The 16,775-nt window shown below is 38.1% G+C and overlaps 1 protein-coding gene across 7 annotated transcripts in view; it reads right to left on the reverse strand.

Annotated features, from left to right (window-relative positions):
- The window catches only part of LOC112459520 (zwei Ig domain protein zig-8-like), a 110,065-nt gene that overhangs the window by 26,384 nt on the left and 66,906 nt on the right, over positions 1-16,775 (reverse strand). The gene's annotated exons all lie outside the window — the stretch shown is intronic.

Consider the following 16,775-nt stretch of genomic DNA (forward strand, 5'->3'; position numbering starts at 1 on the left):
GATGGGCGTAATGGCGCTAATGGATGCTCGATTACTCGAGCGGCACGCAATTATTATTAATTATCATCGATACTGTATTAGTGATAGCGTTTTAGTGGTGACCGGCATTCAGCTCCTCTCGTTTAAAAACTTTGCTCCATTGAAATATCTATTCCATATAGTACTATAATAATATTAGATAAAAGTGGGAAATAAATGACTTTGGTCTTTTTTTTTCAAAATTCAGCTCTAATATTACTCTTAAATAATTTTGGTTTAGTCTTAATTGTTATGTTTCTGTGCCAAATAATTAAATGAATTTAATAATCAGTTTTATATATGTACCTATATCTATTCATTATATTTTGGATAAAAATTCTAAGTTTTAGACGTTTATATTAGTTGCATAAATAAATGTTTACGCTAGTGACATAAAAAACATCCACTTATATTAGAAGTACTTGAATATTTTTCAATACATATAATATTATTGACACTTTTTATTTGTTTGACTATATAATTTATATATGAATAATATTATAATGTACATTTCCTATTTTTCATTGTTTAAATAGAATTTTTAAACAGACAAACACATAACGAGTGAAGAGGACTTGAAGAAAATATACGCATTTTAAGCCAACTGCGAGCGTCAGATAATTCTTTCTGATTACTCATTTTCTTTCTCGTCCTTTCCTTCGTTATGTTAAAATATCGCACAATCTATTTTAAAAACATTACTAATACGAGTAAATCTCAAAACAGGTTAACACCATCTGCAATTTTACTGATTAACATTCGTAAACATGTATATACACAGCACCAACGCAGCTAATCGCCACCATTTGAAGTATAAGTTAATTATCATTATAGCTTTTGCGGAAATAAATATATAAAATATTATTGCAAAACACTCAATAATTTATTTGTCGTGTGACTTTTAACTTTTCTATGTATCTAATTAATAAAACTACAAAATATGCAAATTTCTCTTGACTGTATAAAAATACGGTTTAATAAAACAGCAAGAAATTCGCGTTTTTTCTTTCTTAAGCAAAATAAATGCAAAATGTAACATTCCAGTTATAAATTAAAATAAATATATCTATATATAACTGGCATAAATGTCTTACTACTAATTAGTCTTCTTAACAAAAATGTTTGGCTGTCCATATAATAATTATCGAAAATTGCTATGACAGTTTAAAATATTTGCTCTATTAGCACATCTTTTTTCTGCATGCTGCTTCGCATTCTGAAAAAAGTAACTGATATCGATTCTTCTCTTCAACGTGAATTTTCTTGTACATCCAGGTTCGTTGAGCCTTCCTAATGGAATATTCAGTCTCAACGGACTGAAGTCAAAGACGAACCGAAATTTTTGCGAGTGCAGCATCGCTAGAGCAAAAGGTGCAATCCGATGAATATGGTTACTGGACAGTGCTTATCTGATTCTCATATTTTTTGGCACTCGGCCGGCCAAACGGTCGGATATTAGATATCCGGTTATCGGCTGGTAGTCATTTCCGGTCTATACCCAGTTACCATTTTCCCATTGGCTATTCCGCGAGGATGCCTTACCGTGTATTAGCTTCGTCGATGAACGCCTGAGAATAAACGATGCGCCTGATGATTTGTTGCCATTCCGGTGTATCAAAAAATGGTTATCGATTCGTCGCCGCAAAAACGTGAGACATCCGCCGTCACATCAGCTTAGAGCGGGTTTTGATAACGTTATAAGTAATGATAGGGATTACGAGCGCTATGCTAATTTTCAGCTTAATCTTGTATATTTGAAGTTTTTGAGATCCGGATCGAAGGATATTTATGGCGATACAGAAATGTATTGCAGAGTATATTTATCATGCAATTATGTATATATATTTGTGTACTTGTGTAATTATAAATTTAAATCTTCGATCTTCGAAACAATTATTTTTGCATTATTAGATATAATAATTCTCACAGTGACTTTGTAATCTTAATTCCAAGATCAAAAACTCAAGAAGTTAATTCTAACAAAATCTATTCCAAGAAAGTTTATTCTCTAAGAGAAACGCACTTAAAATACTTTTAAGACGCATTCTCCTATTTAGTTTCCTCTTATTCGAGGAATTAAATCGTGCAGACTTTTTTTTCTTCGATTCATCACTAACAGTGCCGTCGAACACAATCGAGAATGTCCCATCGACGTGACATCGAGACTACGAGAAAGTCCAATAATCTGGACGACAAAAAAAGAAGGCAGCGGCGGGCGCGTAGTCTCGAATATTCCGTCGGCGTGGCTGTGGGACTCGAGATTTATCGTCGTTATTAAAACAAGCGCGGTGATACACGAGCGATCTCTGGTCGGGCGAACGTAGACATTATTCAAAGGGGAACAAAAGAAGTCTAGATTAATCGGTAATTAAATCGACGGCGGAATACCGCGGTACACTGATACGCGAGCGCACCCGCGACTTGCTTCTCCCCGATTTTATCGGCCTGATTCGTGGGTTGATGCATTTGATGTATTTGATCATCATCGGTCCCGTGTGTGCGCCGCACGGTTTTAATGGAGCGTCTCGTTCTAATAAAAATAATCCGATATGTACACTTTATTGTATCATTATAAATCTTTGCGTATCTACGATCGTAAAAAAAAAATCTGAAACATGCGAGAGACAAGTAGAGAAATCAAACTCGTTAATACATGCACCGTCGAGGATAATCGATGCAAACAATATTTTTGTATTGAATAATGTATTAAATGCCCTATTTCTTCAAATTGCTCTCGTTTCTAAAGAAGCACGTTCTAGCCAAATCGCAGTCGTTCCTGAATACAAAGCAAGTAACAGATTGTACGACACGTATGTGTAATGTAATGTATGCTTATATATACGTAAGCGACATTGTAAGGAATAAGCAAATCTATAATTAACTAAAGGTTTCTCACGTTGAATACGCAAACGCGTAATGATTCCGGCAAACGCAGAATCGGTAAAGGACGCGCCGACGAGCAGGATTTATGCGTAACGTGCTCTTGTATGACGCGGAAGTATAAATTATTGCTAAGAATTTGATTATATGCGAATGCAACATATATGCGTCATATTAAACAATTATTCAAACAAAAAGTGAATTTGCCCGCGTCGTGCAAATATGTCGCCTACCAGAGATTCATGTGTTTAAATTTAATTACAGTTGGAAATGATCGCGTAAGAATTGACCTCCATCCTTCTTTCATGTATGACAATTGTTAGTTGACTATAATCGGCAGTAAAAGCTAATTTATGAATTTTCATGTTTCAACGTCGGTAAACATTTATGTTATTAATGAGATAAATTTCAGGCTTTCGAAGAACATAGACATTACGCGCGATTTCACGCTTACAACTCGTAATTTATTATATATAGAATTATGTTTCAATAAATAGCAAGTTATCCCCTTGGATGTCAATAATTTTGTAACAATAAAATTTCATATTTGGCAAAGGTATTAAAAGTGATCGCATTTCATTGTAGTAGAACTGAAAAGAATCGGTTTAGCATGACGGAGTATAATTTTGTCCTCAGCAAAAATTATCGTTAATTGTAAGCCTTGATAGATTTAAAAATATTTAGAGCTACGAATTTCCTATAAAAAGATATATATTTCTAATAATTTTCATACATGGTAAAAATAATACAAATCTCACACCAGACCTATATAGACCATATATAGCGGATTATAATAATCTCATTTAAATCTTGATCAGACTTTCTCCGGGGAGGGAAAATACCTCCAAGACCATAGAGGAATCCGCTCTTAGCGGAATGCACAACTACATAATGCAGCGTCGTGAGGAAAGGTTGGTTTGGCAATAACATTAGAGCGAGAGGGATTCCACCATGCGGCACAACACGTTATACGGCATGTTGCAGCGGGGGTGTGGCGGTGTATCATGGCATTTGGTCGTACGCCAGTGTGCCTGAATATACCTAGGATGGCCCAAAATAGAACTGGCTTTGAGGTCGCGAAAGAGGAAGAAGCGAAAACGATGACGGGGGGAGGAAAGGAGAGGACGCGGTCGGGGGGTCGGAGGATGGAGACGCCACGGCTGTTAAGGAACGTCTTGGATACGAGGAGGGAGACAAAGGACGGCAATAGAGAGCCGACATAACCGCTTTCATCTGCTGCGTCGGCACCATCCCGGATAAAAATGCAACGGGCTCCTGGTCGTTCCAACATTTCGCCGTACCTTACGAGCATCCCGCCGCCGCCGTCGCTGCCGCGGCTCGACCGGAATTTTCCGCAGGATGGCACCTTATGCACGTCGTTCCACCACACTCGGCTACCTTCCGCGGAGAGAAAACCAGCCGCGCGTACTTTGCTCATGGCTTTATACATTAGGTGTTGTACGCCATCAATAACGCGGCCGAAGCGTTCCTCCAATTGAAATCCGACATGGGAAAACTTTAGAATGCACTTTCTGTTATTTATTCCTTGGCACGAATGCGTTATTGTTCATTCTATATGTGCCCCGATATCAAAGAGCTTTTTTTCTATATATACGCGTGAAAAGTATTCCTTTCTTTTAAATTATAGATTTTAAAATATTAAGATAAGTTATCCTATTATTACATTTTTTTATCTACATATTATTTGCGTTTTTTCTACTAAGCTCGTTACTTTAAATCACTTTTATCTGAATTGGGGGGGGGGGGGGATTTGTGTGTTTCCTTTCCAAATATTACCGCTTGCGAGAAGCTGCCTTTTACACATTTAACAGAAAAAAATAGTACTCGATTATCCAATATCTTGAAAAAATACATCTTGCTCAAGATCTATCTCATATTTCGTAAGTTAAATTATATTGCTCTCAAAATCTTGTTTTCCCAAATGTTGTAACCGCTGTAAAATTAAATTATTTATTTAAAAATTCAAGATTTCTAATTATTAATTCATAATTCTTACTTTCTAATTCTTTTCAACAATCAAATTTTCATGGTCAACAATTCAACGAAAGAAGGGTTGATAAAAGAGTCTATCTAAACGAAGATCTCGACGCCCTGTAAGTATGCTGAGATTTCGTCTACCGGTCGTCGTGCGAATCAGTTCGGTTCTCACAGCCGATCGTCCGACATCATTTACTCTCCCGTTTACCCGACGAATCACGACGCGACAGTCCTGGATGTGCTTTTGCTCTTTCAGCTATATGGGTGCAGGTGTCCGGGGGAATGGCGAAAGTACGTCGATGGAAGCACAATGAATTAAGGGAGTTCTTCGCTCGCTCGGAGAGTCGAGAAAGTCACGAGTAGTCGAGCGAAAAGAACGGCGAAAATGGAATTGGGAGGAAGAGCTCGGGCGTTCGGCACCGAAAGAAAGTCCTCGATAGCGCCATCGAATCAGTGTTCCTCAGGTAAATTATTTACTCCCGCTTCCGCATCGACGATAAGAATCGCGGGCGTCGTCTTACCACTGCACCGCGAGGGACGACGACGCGACGGTGTCCCTTATTCGGTTCGGTAAAGCCGACTCAGCGCTCTCGGATTTACATCTGGCTAAAGTTGTTCGGCAAGTGCGATCGTGAGATTGGCAACCTTTGTGATCCTTCGTTGCTACTTTCCAGCTGAGTTCCTCGTTGCGATTCCTCTTCGCGGAATAGAATCGCATGATTAACGGCGATGAGATTTTCCCTCTGACAGTTATCGACGTTGTCATCGCGATCGATTAGATAGTTCGCATTTTGCCATACCGCGAGAATAGATAACGCAATTTCTTGAAGAGATGGAAAAGACGAAAATTCACCACTTTAATTTTGAATTTTTAGAACATTGGAATAAAACTTTCCATTAATCATCGTTATCCAATTTTATAATCTAAACTTTTGTTAAAAAATAGATGTCTTTTAATAATCTATAGCAGTTACGTGCATTTCGGTAAGTTTTAGGCGCAGCCTTCCACGACGATCGAGAAGTTGAAAAATTTACGGACCCCCACGCAACTTTGCGCCGCGTAATCCTCTTCGACATTCGAACCGTGTGCCATTTCCGCTCGGCGGAACAATTTTTACACTCGCGCCGGCCAGCAGTTTCTACCTTTTTCGATAAACGAAATCGGATTAAAAAACGGACGGTGTGCATTTTTCCTATCTCTACGCGGATAAAAAAATGTCACTGCGGAAGTAATGTTTGCAGGCAAAGGGTTTGATCAGGAAGCTTCGCGGTGCTAAATTTTACACCTGTAAGGATAGCACTTTTCCTTTAGGGAAACGACGACGTCTATCGGGAACATCGATTCTTTGCGAACAGCAAGTGTTGCTAAGCTTAATACAATTTTTTAATTATAGTTTATGATTTTTACGGATATAGCAAAAATAAAGTTATTTATTTTCTCGTAATTGTAGCTTTTACGTGTATTTTAGATAATTTACAATGTTCAACGCTTATTTTTATAAATTTGCAATAAATTCTTTACAGTTATTTAGATACTTATAGCATCAAAGTTAAATCGGATTGATTTAATTAGGGAAAATTTAATGTTCCAACAATAACTGTGTTTTAAGTCCGACAAAGAATCGGCGCGTAGTTTACTAATTGTAAGTTGGAATAAGTAAGTAATAAATAAGTATACATACACATAGAAATAGTATTAGACTACTAAGATCCAAGACTGTAATTTTATTCTAATTTGATTGTATATCATAACGGTCTTGTTTCTCTTATATATTGCTTATTTTTATGTTCTATCTAAAAACCTATAATTTAAAAAACGAGTATATGATAATTAAAGAATAAAAGATATATGATCAAATCATTTTGTTGATAATTGAATTTATCAGTAGTTAAATACGACTTATAAGTTATGACGCAGTCTCTATTTGTTTCATTTGCATATTTTACATTCTTTATTTTAATGCAGACAAATTTGAAATTTTATAAACGTTAGAACTTAATTACTTAAGAGTTAATGTGCATTCAACTTTAGAAAGATTAGATACTTTGCTTTCCGAGCATGAAGAAAGTTTACCTCGAAGTAAAATCAACGTTAATAAAACATTACCCTTGGAATAAAAGATTATCTTCTGTTAAGACGTAAAGAGCACATAAAGTTCCACGCAATTTTGTATGTCTTAATTTTAACGGCTCTTATAAAAATAAGCACAACAAACACATCTATTCACTAATAAATACTCGTATACACACATTTGAAGTTCTAAAATTGTATTATCACTTTTAAATGTTATTAAATAACTTTGAAGCTCTAGTCGAATGTGATCTTATCATAGTCTGGTTAAATACTCAAATCACGTATTCCAACGTTGGAGAGTTTTCATGTTAATCGACAAGCAATCTCTAAATGTCATTCTTTCTTCGTGACGGCATTATGGATTCTGCATGCGGTTCTGATCTCGGTTCTGATCTAAACTAATCGACGACCAACAGTGGTCTCGGGTCACCGGGCTTTCATCGATTGCCTTTATTGCGTTACACGTTGCGCCAACCGTGGCAGTAATGCCATTCGATTATCCATGTGCCTCTGACACTCCGCGTAAATTAAAATCCGGTGTGTTCCGGGGTCCGCCCACTCCGACAACGACGACGACTCGGAGATGCAAGTGCGGGAACTGGGTCAGAGAGAAACAAAAGCCCCGATGTTCTATCTTCTTCGTGTCTGCAGAAGGCGCGATCGATCGCCGAATGCGTGAGACCGACCAATCAACCGTTGGGGAACATTTTTGTTTTATTGATACTACCTAGCTTTTATTTGAAACTCGCGCTGTAGTGCCACTGTAAAACTAATGGAATCTAGATTTCTCCTAAAGGCACTCCCGCATACCCACATCCACATGCACGGTCGAAAGATCAAAAATCGATTCGATTTGTAATAAATAAAATCACGTTCTTTTTCGTTGCCAAACGCATTTGATCGAAATCACATATATGTATTTTATAAAGGCTCTAAAATTCACGTGTCGCAATGCAATGCATTTTATAACCGCAAAAAATATCTCTTGTAATTATAATACTGTATAATACATAATAATAATAATAATATGCACGTACACTTGGCACTGCCATGTCTCTTGATACTATTAATTATAATATTAATTATACTAAATACACATAAATTTTCATACAAATATAATTTCGATAAATAAACTTTCATTCAAATCCACGGAAAAGAGCAAAGACATTGATTTTCATGCAGAACTTTCCGTCGTCTGTCCGCAGAAGAGCCTTTAATTTTCAGATGTAGGCCAAGGAGATTCTTTCTTTTCCTTTGTGCCCAATGGCGACCTCCTGCTCGACCTTTGAAAGTGCCCCGAACACCCCCGAACAGTCCAATTATTTTTCACCATTATCTGTACACTGCCTCTCTTCGCGGACGTTCGACATCCTTAGAGTTTGCTCGCCTCCTTATACATAGCCGCAGGAAGAAAGCCGACCAGACATACACGAAGGCTGAAATTCGTCGTCGGTTTTGTCGCATTTCCTATTGTGCGATACAAAAGGACGGTCGACTAACTGGATCACGGATGCATCGGGTCTCTGCGCGCTCGTCTGAGAATGCAAAGGTACAATTTGGTACTCACAGTACGTAATTTGGTTAGTCGCGATCGTTCAGTGGAAATGTCAGGACTAAATAGATAAGGTGACCGTGGAAATAGTAGTGTTAATCTAGTAACATCGGATTGACAGAGAATCGAGATGTACCCTGACTCTCTTCGGAAACGCACAGAACGAAAAGCAAATGTGTTAGGCGTTAAAACGTTTTAACTCTAGCTGGTCTCACTTATTTTCGAATCTTTATGGATTATCCTTAATTATCCCGCTCGATTTTATCGTATTGCCATTTTCATTCTAATTAATATTTTTAGTACAGAGTCTGCAGAATAAGATGTTTATGATAATATCAGGCCAAAAAAATGATTTGAGTTTAAACCGAAAATTATGTTATTACGTGAAAACTAGAAAACTGAAAAACGTTCAGCGGTCCACTGGACCGAACTAAGGTTAAAAATAAGAAACGTTCCTGAAACTTATTAATCGCGCATAATCGCGAGAAACGGCTGCAATAACCGCACTACCGCGTAGTTGCGCGAGAAAAAGTTAAATCGAGACTTGCGAGCGTTCGGGAACGCTTCGGTGTTTAAAGCGCTTGATACGCGGCGCATCTCTACGATGAAAAGAGTTTATCGCGAACTGTGCAAAAAAGCGTGAAGCTCGTTATTATCGCGCTCGCAATCCGAGAATACAAGCAAAATACGAGATGCTGAGGTTCTCTCCGGCTCCGCGGCTTCGCGGGGATAGTCACTCACTCTCGTTCGGAGAAAGGAAAGAAGATACAAGAGCCGCTTTGGTGACACGGATACAACACGATGCAACCTCGTCTTGGATCGCTCGCGAGGGAGGGGGATAGGAATCTCTGACGGTCGACGTTGTTTCTTAGCAAACTAACTTCATTAGAACATCAAAGATGTCTGAGTGGGGCGCCAGCGGTGGCTGCGGAGACAGCAGATCAAAACAAAAAAAAAGAGAAAAGAAGGAGAAAATCTTACGAATCGCGGTGGACAGACGCGATGGAAACGCGCGCGCGGACTGCAAAAGTAATCAAATTGAGAAAATAAGATAGAGAGCGCCAACCGGATTTCTACATAAAAATTCAATTGTGGGACAATTTAAATTTCGCCTCCTGTGTGTGCAGCCCATTTATCCGGTGCGCCGTTGAAAATGTTCGTAATTCAATTAGATCTCGGAGCAGAACTTACAAAGCAAGCAACTCGCAAGAAACAAATTGCAGAGATCCGGGACGGGACATTTGTGAGAAAGCGAGATAAAATCGCCGCGCGTCGCGGCCGCGGCGGCGCGAAGTCCCGGAAAGTATACCGAGGCACGAGGAACTTTTTGAGACGACGAAAGAAGGTATTATACGTTCTCGCGGAGAGAGGCGAAAGAAATGGGAGAGAGAAACAAAGAGAGCGAGAGAGAGAGTGAGACATGTAACGGTGAGAGAAGAGCGCGGCGCACGGATAATTACGCTATATGTGCGAGGCGACGACGTGCGCGAGAGCACGCACGACACGACGCACGGAACACGCGTGCTCGGCGTACGATAATGTTCGACGCTCTCGCATCTACGATGCCAGCCGCGCACAAAGAGGCGCAAAGCGAGGCGAAGAGTTTGCTGTCGCGGCGCGGCGAGAACGTCGCGCGTCGCGCAGAGAGAGAAAGCATGCAGCCCGGGCGCGCGGGTGGTTTCAGCGGCTGAACGAAGCCGTTGGTGTATGGTTCCCCAGTCGGGCAAATGGAGAACACAAGGGAACCACGCGCGCCATCCTCATCCCTACCCCCATCCGCGAGAGCAAGTTCTACGTTTTGCATACTGATGAGAAACACTTGGGCGACCGCGCGCGCGCGCGATACGCGTTTCCTTTCTCGGTCGTCTCCTTGTCATTTTCCGAGTTCCGCTTTGAGTTCGGCTCTAACGCCGCTTGAGGCTGCTCGCCTTCCCGCCATTTTCCGGGACGTGCTGGAAAACAGGCGACCGCGCCAGTAATGTCAATTTCCTCCTGAAGACAGTCGTCTTCGCGTGACAATATGATAAGCGATTTAGCCGAATGATACTTACGTAAGAATGGACAACGCGGATACGTAAAATGTTAGAATAATAAAGCAAAGAGATTCACAAATTATGCATAAATCCTTTGAAAGGCGGTTGCTTTTGTGTATCAAATTTATAGGATAACAATTATTTTATGTCGTGTTTTGAAATTAAATTTATACAAATAATTTCACTATCTGTGCATGAATTCTTCATCGAATATATTTCAGTTTTACATTTTGGCTTCTACATTTTACCTATATAGAAATATTGTGCATGATTAACTACATTATTTTTTCAAAGCATTACATAATTAATTTATGTTTTATAGTTATGATATATTCTAAATAATTTGTTATTTTGTATCGATTAATAGCATAACTAAATAAAAACAGAAGCATTCTCGATTCCACTTATCCAGTTATCAAAGAAATATAGTTCCATAGTTTCACGAAGCGAAGTCAGATATTCAGGAAACGTTAACGACAATGCGGGGACTTGGATATATAGCGAGCTCAAGTCGTTTCATCACGTTGTCTCTTCTTCGCGCCGCGCGGTAAGCCGCATCGCGAGAAGTCGAATGCGCTGTTTACGTAATCTCTGCGCGGAGAGTTGCAACTGTAAAAATATCGCGGCGGATCGCTGTTGAAAATAAAGGTAAAAATGTCGGTGGTATAAAACGTTGCACGCGCTATGTTGGAACGCTTCCAATCGCTCGGTGAACAGCCGCGTGTAAATCCGAATTTGCCAGAGGCCATTATCTCACGGCGCGGGCGGCGCGGCGGGGCGAAGAAGGAGGTCTCGCCAGTTCGTAAGCAATGAAGCGTGCATTAGGTCAAAGATCCTCGGTTTTTGGATATAATTCTTCCTGCGCTCCTACCTTTCTGTCAACGCTCCGTGGAGCGTCCTGACTAAAACATCATAAATCGCTGTCCGGTGGAAGTACTTACGCTTTCGAAAATCGCTGCTTCGGTGAATGATATATAGAGAGACAGGTCAAATTAACAAAATTAAAATTTTCTAAAGAAAATGGAGGAAAGAAAAGAAGGAAGTAAGGAGAAATAGAAACTTTATAGCTATAATTTCACTCATTTTGAAGCGAAATATGTAGGCAAAAATGTTACAGTACATCAATTATATTTTTTAATTTATGCAATTTTCAATTTTTACAAAAAATTGTCTGCAAAGATTTTATAAAATTATTATACTACGCGGTATTGCATAAAATATGAGAAAATTAATATTCTCGACAAATTAGGTTTATTAGATAATGTACTAACAATAAGTTAATTAAGATTTCAAAACAAAATTTCTTTGATTTAAAATATTTATTAAAAAATTAAATAGTCACCTTTTAATCCTTATTTGTTTAATTAATTATTTCACGTTTTTTTCTCTTACTGTATCAATTATATTATATTATGCAATTTAAAAGTACTTTTGGGGTTTTACTTTCACAAAGCCGAACATTCCTATAAAGTAGTTGAAAAATCTACTTTAATTAAAACTGTTTTCCTCCAGTATCGATTTAACGCCAGAGTTTTTTTCCTGGCTATATGTATGTAGCATGTGAAATGCTTCTATCAAAAAAGTACTTGGACGGGTATTAACAAATTTATACAGTTTGTATATATTTCCGTTAAATTGAATGAAACTGTCTCATTTCACTTATTCGAAAAACTTCGTTTTTCCGCGTTGAATGCAGTAAGATTAAATAAATCTTTTTTAAAAAGATATCATTTTCTCTAATTAATTATAATGAATTTTTTATTATAGACATATTTTACTCACATTCCTCTGCTTGCCCGCATGTTATATTTCTATATCTATTTATCGATTAAAGTAATAGTAAAATTAAAGACTTTAATAGAATGGCATTAAAACATATACTATTTAAATGTCGACTCTCGTTATGTGATATTTGAATTGAAACAAATCCCTATTAAAGATACTCTGTTGAGCTTACACAGATTTGTTGTAAACTCGAAAGGGGCTATAGATAAAAAAAAAGAGGGAAAAAACTTTTCTCTGGTTTAAAAAACAGATATCGATCGCTCGGTGGTCCCAACGACCCATAAATGCTTTTAATGTCAGATATCCGATTGAACGACAAAACTATGCGAGGCCGAAAAATTCCGCGTGCTCCAAAAATAATTGAAGAACGAGCAGGCGTTTCATATCGTTGATGCGTGACATCGTGTTAAAAAAATCGTGTGCAACGTAGCAACTCCTGGGGCGACGCGATAACAATTACATTTGAAAAAACAGCGATCCCTCCCCCCCTAAAAAAGGATGAAAAGAGGAAGAAGCATTCACGCTTTGGCGCCGTTAATACTTTTAGCGCAATCAAAACTAAGTGTCACGGGTCAATTGTGAATTTTTATTAGCCACGCTTTTAGCATCATTTCCGACAGAACGAGTCATAATCTTTTGTAATCGTTGTGATTTTACGATTAATTGCTGGATTATAATATTAAATGGTTGATAAAACTATCGTCTTTCTAAAAAATTTGTAAAAAAATATAATCATCAATATTTCTGAAATAAATGATATAGTATTACGCGCGCACGTACATATATATACATATATATACTATAATAACGTAATAAATGATAACTTTGCCGATATATTAGTTTAATTGTAATATGTTCAAAATGAGAATATAACAGAGATATTATACGTATAATCTATATATATTCACATCGAAGCAAATTGTTGAACATTAACTATTTTAATTAATATAAAGCATAGCTTTTTTGCTGTTTGAAATGAAAAACGATTGAAATCCTTATTAATTAACTAATTATTGCATATTTTACATTATAAATATCGACCACATTTATGCCACTGAAAAAGAGAGCAAATGGTACCCACATTTTCGATAATTATTCAAATATCGCCGATTTTAATTAATATCGAATTTTTTTAACTATGTTAATCACATATTTTTTTTTATGCGTGACTATTGCCTACATTTATATTCAGCAGCGTTTATTAATTCATATAAATTGTATTAACTTTTTTAAATTAATTTTTTAATTAATAATTTACATAGTGCTTATTTTTATACGTATATGTGAAGGAAAAAAATCCTTTATACTATCATATTTTTATTTCAAGTCGAATAGACATATACTCTCTTAACATCTAATAAATGTTCGCGTGGATTGCGTTAATCGTAGTGATATGTTTAGGCGCGTCAATCTAGATCCTCAGAGTGGCATTAATTATTATAGGGTTGCCAAATTCCCTGGCTAAGTCCAGTAAACCTGACTTAGGGCAACTTCGCTCGACATTTAAAATTTAAGCGAAGCTTCAAACTCGGCTTAAGCAGGAGCCATTTAGTATACGTAATTTGGTAATAGCTTAGCCATTTTAACACTTAACGCTATCGACTCCGGAGATGATCAAGAAAGCGGATTACTCGAGCTGATAACCGTTTACATAGTTCATGAAATATCTGATCTGTCGAGCGGTTTCATAATTATGCAATATTCGCAGCTGCTTGGTGTAGTAAATTCGAATAATTAATTTTCGATATTAGTTTGAAAAGACTGAGAAATTTTACATCTCCTTTCAAAATAATTTATAAATTGTATAAAATTGATATAAATAAAACTCGCGTTTTTGTTAATTCTGATATCGTTATATAAAATAATGCGATGCTAAAAACGATAATAAATTTTCAAATTTTACTTTTTGCACACATTTTAGTATCTATAACTAAAATGTTGTTGAGATAATGTGAAATTATACGAACGTAAAACAAGGAAAAATAAACACTAAAAGAAGAGATAATCGCGAAAGGAGAAATAAATTCACCGTTGATTTCTACTTGTAATTTTGTTAAAAATTAGCCATTCTTTTCAAATAAGCTTTGTACATTCTTTCATAGTAACCTCAATGGGTTAATTAATGCATTTTACTTTGGAGACATATGCAGAATGTCGGAAATAAAGACATTACGAATAAAGAATATTCTGAACTTATAAAACCGACATCCCTCGTCTCGCAGGTCTAACAATGCCTTTAGCTAATCCGCTTTAATTATAATACGCTCGAGTACAAACGATGGTCTCAGGATAGATTTTATAACTTTCAAGTCAGTGCTTTTATCCTGCTTAAGCAAATCTGCAAATTCTCAACTATCTATAGGAATAAATTACGATAACAGACATGCATAACGTTTGAGACATTATGTTTATTTCGATTCGTCGAATTCGTCGATCGATCTTTTTCTATTCGACCGTACATAAATATTATGTTCTAATTATGCAATAGAAATATTCTAGAAATATCGTTTAAATAATTATAATTAATAATAAAAATATTTTATAAATATCTTGAATATATTATAATTACAAGCTAATATATCGGCAAAATGTGGTTATATAGCGCTAAAAAATTTTTGCGACTTAAAATGCAAGTCATTTCTCGAAGACTTCATATATAAAACCGCGGTGTCTACAAAATTCTGTGTGTTCAACCCTTTATTTACTACGGAGTGCACTGGCAGATACCGGCGGTTTATCGTCTTTGTCCACGGATGATACACGGACGGGGCATTCCTGCGAGGAGAATTTTTCCGCTGCTTTCGCCTTTCTTAAAGTTGTCGAAAGCGCGTGCTTCTGAAGCATCCGTCCGACCGCGGGGGCGGCGACCTTTCACATCGCTTGGCCACGGCGGAAGAGTTACCGGCGTGCAACGTGCTATACGCGCGGCATATTCGATGTAAAAGTACTTCTCCCAAGGCTCGTTTGCTCGGCGTCGAAGTTCCAAACGAGTTGCCTTTGAAATCTAACTCGCGCGCTTTGCTCGCTATAAGGCAAAACGGCTCGCGCGCGAGTTACCCGCGCCTCCGCGGCAAGCGAGCCTGCAAATGCATCTATCGGTAAACTTAATGAACGAAAAAAGTTTGTTGGAAATGTTCGATATTTATTGGCAGTTAACAAACAACCGGCTTGGAATGCAGATCGCTTGATCCGTGGCTAAAAATGTATAGACGAATTTAATCATGTGCAAAATTATTTATCAAAGATAGAGCTGATACGTACGCTAACGATCAATTACAAGTTTTCATCCGTCATTAACGAAATATTCTAGAATATTCGTATATATTTTGATAATAATTCATACAATTCGTATAGGTCTATGTATGTCCTAAGACAATGCGTTGTCTTCCAAAATTTTCTCATATACAGCAAGAAAACAGAAGACTGTAAAGCAATCTAAACGAAAAAGGTGCGGACGTCGGAGAAAGGAATGACCGGCGAGAGAAGAAACACAGAAAGGTTTTGCAGTAGAAATTCATTTCACTTTTCCCAGGTTCTTTTTTTATTCACCCCCGAGAAATCCAGGATCATTTGAAATCAACCCACGGTCCTTTCCTCCTACGTTCTTCACAGTATAGTATATCGCGAGGAAAGAAATCTCGGTAGTGGACAGCCGTATCCCCGCCTGGTACCAAGCTCATCGTCCGCAACCCCCTCTCCCTTGCGCCTCGCCATCCTCCGTCTAGCTCGACGTGCAACAACCCCGACGTCGTTGATCGAGTTTTCATCCCCGGTTTCCTGCTTCCTCCGTCGCGATGGCAAGCGGACCGCCAAGTCGCCACCCTTGGAAGTTTCACCAGCCCCTGCTGATTTTTATTCGAGCCACACCGGCTTCGTTTATAACTTCGTTTCTTTCGTGCGGTCGTCGCGATATGCTATCGATCCGCCGATGTACCTGAGGCATTTTACTTTAGTCCTCCTGTGAAAGCTCATAATGTGAGTTTTCAACTCTTTTCTTTTCCGCAGTCTAGCAGCTTCAAAGCTAGTCATAGATTGACGGTAGACATTATATATACATGCACTTATTATGACAAACATATAGATATGGTAGAATGTATTGTGTACATATTTTTGCCAAGTTACGATCTTGCACAGTTCGATGGGAAATGTTACATATTTAATCTACTGGCGCGGGGAGTTTTAATCCACTTACGAAGACCGTTTTCTCCTCGTTTGCAGAAGCCTCGCCTCATATTTTGCGCAACAATAGAGAATCGCCATACTCCATAGTTTCCAGCCGCTTCTGTACATTATCCCGCAGTGGCGGCGATGGCGTCGTAGTAGTTATACGCGATTCATTGTTATACGCCGTTACTTGGCAAGCAAGAAAGGGTCGCCTGGAGATTCCAGCCAGGCAGCCGACGTGGAGCGTCGTCCTACAATTCGACGCGCATGC

This window comes from Temnothorax curvispinosus, unplaced genomic scaffold (genome assembly GCF_003070985.1).
Source record: "Temnothorax curvispinosus isolate PA1 unplaced genomic scaffold, ASM307098v1 QBEX01009885.1, whole genome shotgun sequence".
NCBI classification, from domain to species: domain Eukaryota; kingdom Metazoa; phylum Arthropoda; class Insecta; order Hymenoptera; family Formicidae; genus Temnothorax; species Temnothorax curvispinosus.